The following is a 7,501-nucleotide window of genomic DNA, read 5'->3' as shown; positions in this document are numbered from 1 at the left end:
TACAGTACCTGGTACCTTTTTTAGTACCACCTCGGTTGGGGTTCCAAGTGAACCGTACCGTTACCAAAACGTGACGTGTAAACTCTGCTGATCACGGATTGGCCGGAGAGAATCGTCACTACCTGCGTCACTGAACAGCCAGCGAAGGATCGAACGCAACTGTTTTGAACGAGCGCACCTTTTTTAACAACCAAAAAGTTTTGTTGTCTGTTGCGGAAGTACAGACGTTCCTCTCGTTGATAGCAGAGGAGCGGATCCAGCGAGAGCTTAATAGGGCGACACGAATGAAAACGTTTTTTTAGGAGTCGCGGTAGTAGAGGCGGCGCAACTATAACGACATGTGAATAATCCCGCCCACTCTAAAGTGGTACTAAACTGCAGTGGAAACGCAAATCGAGCCGAGCTGAACCGTGCCGTACTGACCCGTGCCGAGCAGAGTCGTACCACGCAGTGGAAAAGCGCCATATGACTGACACAGCACGTCTGAGCCGAACTGGTTCTGTGCTATTATGAGAGTGGGTAAACCGAAGACTTGAATGAAGGGCAATCTGGCGAAACTTAATCTTTTTTAATAACAAATAAATCGCAATGGATTATGTATAGTAAGTGGATTATGGTTTCTGCGCTGATGACAACTAATTTATTTACTTTATATCTTCAAGACTTAAATCCTCGCATGCACATCACTGCCTGTTACTGTATTTGGGTGCTTAGTTGCAAAACTTAATTGTAAACTTTTCAGATCATGATTATGATGTTTTAACTGACTGAAGTTATGATTAATGGCTTTATATATTTGAATGTGTATTTTCATCCCAGCCCGGGACGATAGACTTGATATCATTACGTCATCGCGAATGATGTCATTACGTTTGGGCGTAAAAGAACTGATGAACCAGTTTTTGAACCGATTCATTGAAACAAACTGTCGGAAAGAACCGGTTTGCGGAAAAGAACCGGACTTCCCATCACTATTATCCTCCTCCCAAATACTGAAGCCTGATTGCATCGCGACAGTAAATTTGATCAGTCAATGACGCTCAAGCGCTTGAGCTAGGGGCGGAGCCACCCACTATATAGGTTGGCGCTCAGCGTCATTACCTCAGAATCTTTCGACTGTTTGAACCTGGTGTGCCTCACACATCCTTAAAAATGAAGCTGCAGGCTCTTTGACGGTCCCCTGGTGGCTAGCTGCAGTACAGGTCATAAACCTCGCCCTCTCCATGTAAACAAATGGGACTTGAGTCAGAATTAAAAAAATTAATTACGCTTCCAATACGATTTTACGAAAGATGGTTTTGGTAACTTAAGGTAGTTGTTATCACACTGATATATGTTAAATTGTTCGTTTTTGTGTTAAGTTTGATTTTAGCTAGTAATTAGATGCTATAATGTCTAAGTGTTGCCCGCAGAATAACATAGGTTTCATAGACAATTGGACGAGTTTTTGGGGCAGACCTGACCTGTTGAAAAGAGATGGTCTTCATCCCTCCTGGGGTGGTGTCACTCTTCTCTCTAGAAATATGGCACATAGTCTTAGAGTTTATACTTGACTAACTGGGGCCCAGGTCAGGAAGCAGACAGACTGGCTAAACCGACCGTCTGCTAGCCGCCTCACATCACAGAAATCAGCTAATTCTCAGCACACAGAGACTCTTTCACCCAGATATCACACTATAGAGACTATGTCTGTTCCTCGAAACCAATTTAAGAGTAACAATTTAATTGATGTTGAACAAATAAAAAACAGATGTAATACGGATAAACAAATGATAAAGCTTGGCTTATTGAATTATCAGGTCCCTTTCTACGAAAGCACTTTTTGTAAATTATATGATCACTGATCATAACCTAGATGTGCTCTGTTTGACAAAAACCTGGCTAAAACCTGATGATTACATTATTTTAAGTGAGTCTACCCCCAAATATTACTGTTATAAACATGAGCCACGTCCAAAGGGGGAGGTGTTGCTTCAATTTATAACAGTGTTTTCAGTATTTCTCAGAGGGCGGGCTTCAAGTATAACTCGTTTGCAGTAATGGTGCTTCATATAACATTATTCAGAGAAACAAATGTTAATGATAAATCCCCTGTGATGTTTGTACTGGCTACTGTATACAGGCCACCAGGGCACCATACAGACTTTATTAAGGAATGTGCTGATTTTATATCCATGATAAGTTAAGTGTAAGTGTTCCAAGTAAGTATTTACTTGTCTCATTAGTGTTTAGTGCAGTTGTCGTTGCTAGGAAACGCTGGTTTTGTTTACTGTGTGGAGACGTGCTGATATGGCGTTTGGTCTCTTTCTATATCGCGTATCTTGTCAGAGTCTGCGCTTGCTTGGCCATATGTTGTGGGAAAAATAAGGAAAGTGTGTCCAGCTGAATTTATTTAGTATTTTGTTAGACGGGTATAAAAAAGCTTAGTTTACCACGGCAGCCGTCGTGTGAAGGACTCCTCGTGTGAAGACCGAAGAGTGTAAAGACCATCGACTCTACCGTGCGACTCCACCGGGCAGGGACACCGGCAAAGGATAAGTATCGCTTTTTATTTCTCGTTTCGCTTCTGTTTCAGTGTTTATAACCATTTCTTACTATAAGTAAGTTGTTGTTTTTTAGCATGTGTGTTTGGCAGTTATTTTTTTAGGATTACTGAAACTACTGTCGTTTGATTTGTATTATTAGGGCCCAAGCCAGAAAGGCGCAGGGCCCTATTGTTTTCGTAAGGATTATTATTAGGGCCCAAGCCGGTAAGGCGCAGGCCCTATTGTTTTTCTAAGGATTATTATTATTAGGGCCCAAGCCAGAAAGGCGCAGGGCCCTATTGTTTTTCTAAGGATTATTATTATTTTTAAAAAGGCTGACACCGTGGTATAATGAGCACACTCACACCCTAAAGAGAGCAGCCTGGAAAATGGAGCGCAGCTGGAGGAAAACAAAACTAGAGGTATTTTGTATTGCTTGGCGGGAAAGTAACCTATCCTACAGAAAAAGCATTAAAAACTGCTAAATCTGATTACTTTTCGTCTCTTTTAGAACAAAACAGTGGCTAAATTAACGAAAAATAAAACATCAACAGGTGTTGACATTTCCCAACAGCACAGCAGTAATGACTTTATGAACTACTTTACTTCCAAGATCGATACTATTAGAGATAAAATTGTAACCAAGCATCCGTCAGCTACAGTATGGCATCAGATAGTGTGCTATAGATCGCCTGAGGAACAATTCCACTCATTCTCTACTATAGGAGAGGAAGAATTGTATAAACTTGTTAAATCATCTAAACCAACAACATGTATGTTAGACCCTATTCCATCTAAGCTTCCAAAAGGGGTGCTTCCAGAAGTCATAGATCCTATTTTGTCTATTATTAATTTGTCATTAGGATATGTCCCCAAAACCTTCAAACTGGCTGTTATTAAGCCTCTCATCAAAAAACCACAACTTAACCCCAAAGAACTAGTTAATTACGGACCGATCTCAAATCTCCCTTTTCTGTCCAAGATACTGGAAAAGGTAGTATCCTCACAATTATATTCCTTCTTAGAGAAAAATGGTATCTGTGAGGATTTCCAGTCAGGATTTAGGTTAAGTCAGATTATTGTAATGCTTTATTGGGTGGTTGTTCTGCACGCTTAATAAACAAACTCCAGCTGGTCCATAATGCAGCAGCTAGAGTTCTTACTAGAACCAGGAAGTATGACCATTAGCCCGGTTCTGTCAACACTGCACTGGCTACCTATTAAACATTGTATAGATTTTTAAATCTTGCTTAATACTTATAAAGCGCTGAATGGTTTAGCACCTCATTATTTGAACAAGCTCTTGTTACATTATAGTCCTCCACGTCCGCTGCATTCTCAAAACTCTGGCAATTTGATAATACCTAGAATATCAAAAATCAACTGCGGGCGGCAGATCCTTTTTCAATTTAGCTCCCAAACTCTGGAATAACCTACCTAACATTGTTCGGGAGGCAGACAGACTCTGTCAGTTTAAATCTAGATTAAAGACCCATCTCTTTAACCTGGCTTACACATAACACACTAACACATTTCTAATATTCAAATCCGTTAAAGGATTTTTAAGCTGCATTATTAGGACAACCGGAACCGGGAACACTTCCCATAACACCCGATGTACTTGGTACATCGTTAGAAAGAATGGCATCTACGCTAATATTAGTCTGATTCTCTCTTATTCCGAGGTCACCGTAGCCACCAGATCCAGTCTGTATCCAGATCAGAGGGTCACTGCTGTCACCCGGATCCAGTACGTATCCAGACTAGATGGTGGATCAGCACCTAGAGAGGACCTCTACAGCCTTGAAAGTCAGCGGAGACCAGGACCACTAGATGAGCTGCAGATACAGATCCCCTGTAAAGACCTTGTCTCAGACGGCCACCGGGACAAGACCACAGGAACCAGTTGAATCCTCTGCACAATGTGACTTTGCTGCAGTCTGGAATTTAACTGCTGGTTTCGTCTGGCCAGAGGAGAACTGGCCCCCCGACGGAGCCTGGTTTCTCCCAAGGTTTTTTCTCCATTTTGTCACCGATGGAGTTTTGGTTCCTTGCCACTGTCGCCTCTGGCTTGCTTAGTTGGGGACACTTCATTTCCACCTATATCGTTGACTTGATTACACAGATACTATTTAAACTGAACTGAGCTGGATGAACTGCCTTTATCTGAAATTTTGTCATTTTGCATTATTGACACACTATTTTCCTAAATAATGCTGTACAGTTGCTTTGACACAATCTGTATTGTTAAAAGCGCTATGTAGGGTTTCAGAGCGACCCAGACAAATTAAAGATTCAATCAAGAACATGGTTGAAACACGAGGAACCGAATTCCACAAAGGGGCCCAAGGATGAAGCCCAACAGGATGTACATAAATCAGATCCTGATGCCACGAGTCTGAAGCAAGTCCCCCAACTAGCAGCTCACAGCATTAAAACAAAAGAACACTTATTGACAATTCCAAGGAGATTGTCAATTTTGGAGCAACTAATCATTTCTATGTGTAACTCCATATTATGCATGTAACCCACACATGTGACCATCATGTTCCAATCACTTATGTGTATTTTGAATAACTATTGAATAGTTTATAGGATTATATTCATGTTGGGTATGTATGAGTGTGAAAATTCATGCTTTAAATGTTTCTATCAATCAATACTTTGTCAAATGTATCATATTCTTGTTATAGAAATGATGTCCAAAATTATACTCTTGTTGGATTACAAATGTATAAAATGTTATATCTAGGTTCCAATGTAATAGCATATAAACTGAAAAAGTTATGTACATTGTATTTAGCATTTAAGGTAAATATCCACTGGATGCAACAAATGCCTCGTTTGTAATGAGTTTTAATGTTTTTGTGTCGTCGCTCCGGCTGGGACACGCCATCACAGTATGGTGAGGGGCGTAACATTCCCGTCTCACGCTTGAGGTCATATGATCATATGACCCCTTTAAGCAAAGTTTGTAGCAACAGGTTCCTGTTCTCTTATTGTTAGTCAAATGAACCAGATAACTGAGATTATCACCTTTTGTTTGTAATGGCTTTTGGTGCCTCTGCCCCAGTCTTTGAGTAGTTATGCTGATTGGATTAGGGCTGGTGAAATGGGGCAGGTTGCTATACCTGAATACTTCATTTGCATGCTTTGTTTAAGGTCGTCACCCAGTCCTCAATAAAGAGTGACTTCTGTATGAAAGATATCCCAACGTCTCCTGGTCTCTGCTTCGACGAGGAAAAAGTTTCCTACAATCTGCAAGAGCGGGAAAATTCAGACCATGTGACTGATAAGATAACATTTGATTTATGTATTGGGAGGAGAAACATTGCAACGCCCCGAGCTATAATTGGTCAAGGCACCATTTGGGGTGTGTTCTTTCCGTTGAGAGGTTCGTGTTCTGAGTTAAGTTTTGCCTAACGCTGTGTCTCCGAGTCCGACCTCGAGTACCCGTCTAAAACTTCAACCAGCCCACAACTCCGCGTCTTCAGTCAAGCTGAGCCAACGCCCAACCATTGGCTTCCCAAGACTTCACTACAAGGACTACTGAACTTCCAGCCAATCAGCAATCTTGGGGAACCCCCTTTTCTGCAATGACGACACAAAGGGAACCCCTTACACAGGCAACACAAGTACCTCCAGCTGAACATGTGCATTTTATATCATTTTAACCTCATTGAGGAACTCAATTCGAGGGTTAATTAAGTGATTGATGGTTGTTCATGTCTATGCAATTTCACATATTGCTATAAACTTGGGATTTCACATTTTCATTCTCTTAAACTCATTCTCTCCTCACGTTCTCTCTTCCTGCAACTTGTGTGAATGCATGTGTTCGTGTGTTAGATTAGTTTATGTCTTAGATTTATCTAATAAAGTCTTATTTATATTGAAAAGAGAAGTATCTTGTGTTTTGTGCTTACAAGTTAATGTCTTAAACTGCCGATCTTGTTACTGTGCTAATAAATTGTGTTTTCACTATACTTTGGATATTAATATCCATTGCAGAATTGATGTTATACGGCACATTCAATGAATCGCTGGCCGACTCAAGTGATCAGCCGTAAGACAGTGATTCTGTCCAAATTCCCTATAAAATCATAAATGATTCCCTTTGAGCTAAATTTACCTGTTTCCCTTACAGCTATATAAATAAAGGTGACTTGACTTGACTATAAAAACGGGGCATGTCATTATGGTTGATTGGGTCTGCGGGAGTTTAATACCACGGCTCCACCTCACGACTCTGGCTCCAAATGACGTCATTTACTACACTTTTTATAGTGGAAGGAATAGTAGATGTGTCGTCCATCTTTTTTTACAGTCTATGGTTTGAACGGGTACAAGACTCTGAGGATCAGAATCAGAATCAGAATGAGCTTTATTGCCAGGTATGTTTACAGATACGAGGAATTTGTTTTCATGACAGAAGCTCCACAGTGCAACAGAATGACAGTGACAAGAGAGGACACAGATAATAAAAAGAATAATATAAAATAGACAAAATAGACAATGTACAAAAAAGCAAAAGCACAAAATATAATATAGACAATTATGATGTACAGGTATGATATGTGCAAATTTGAAATGTAAACAACTATGGTGTTAAATAGGTAATGTATATAGTGTTGTGTGTTCCACAATTATTGTCAGGTGTTCATGAGATGGATTGCCTGAGGGAAGAAACTGTTCCTGTGTCTGGACGTTCTGGTGCTCAGTGCTCTGTAGCGTCGACCAGATGGCAACAGTTCAAAAAGGGAGTGTGCTGTAATCATTATGGATTACAACACAGCAGCAAGCGCAGTGTCTCGTTCCCTCCTTTCAGGGAACCGAGGTCACGTACATAACCGGTGAAGTTTCCTATCAAGTTCAGTCTCTCGACACTGTTTAGCTTACATTTGGGGAACACGTACAATCCCGCTGTGTTGTATTCCCCACACCTGGTGAGAAGAGTCTAATGAGCGCCGGTGGAC

General features: G+C 40.8%; 1 long non-coding RNA gene across 1 annotated transcript; it reads right to left on the bottom strand.

Moving 5' to 3' along the window:
- Nucleotides 1-328: 328 nt before the first annotated feature.
- LOC107563970 (uncharacterized) lies at nucleotides 329-5,064 on the bottom strand. The gene is made up of 3 exons (XR_001606169.1): nucleotides 5,054-5,064; nucleotides 2,282-2,284; nucleotides 329-469 (listed from the first exon to the last, which is right to left on the bottom strand). It is a non-coding gene; the product is annotated as an uncharacterized lncRNA (long non-coding RNA).
- Between the last annotated feature and the right edge of the window lie 2,437 nt (nucleotides 5,065-7,501).

Source organism: Sinocyclocheilus grahami, unplaced genomic scaffold (genome assembly GCF_001515645.1).
Source record: "Sinocyclocheilus grahami isolate Dianchi unplaced genomic scaffold, SAMN03320097.WGS_v1.1 scaffold900.1, whole genome shotgun sequence".
NCBI lineage: Eukaryota > Metazoa > Chordata > Actinopteri > Cypriniformes > Cyprinidae > Sinocyclocheilus > Sinocyclocheilus grahami.
Note: the sequence above shows the minus strand (reverse complement) of the source record. Positions and strands in the feature narration are given on the sequence as shown.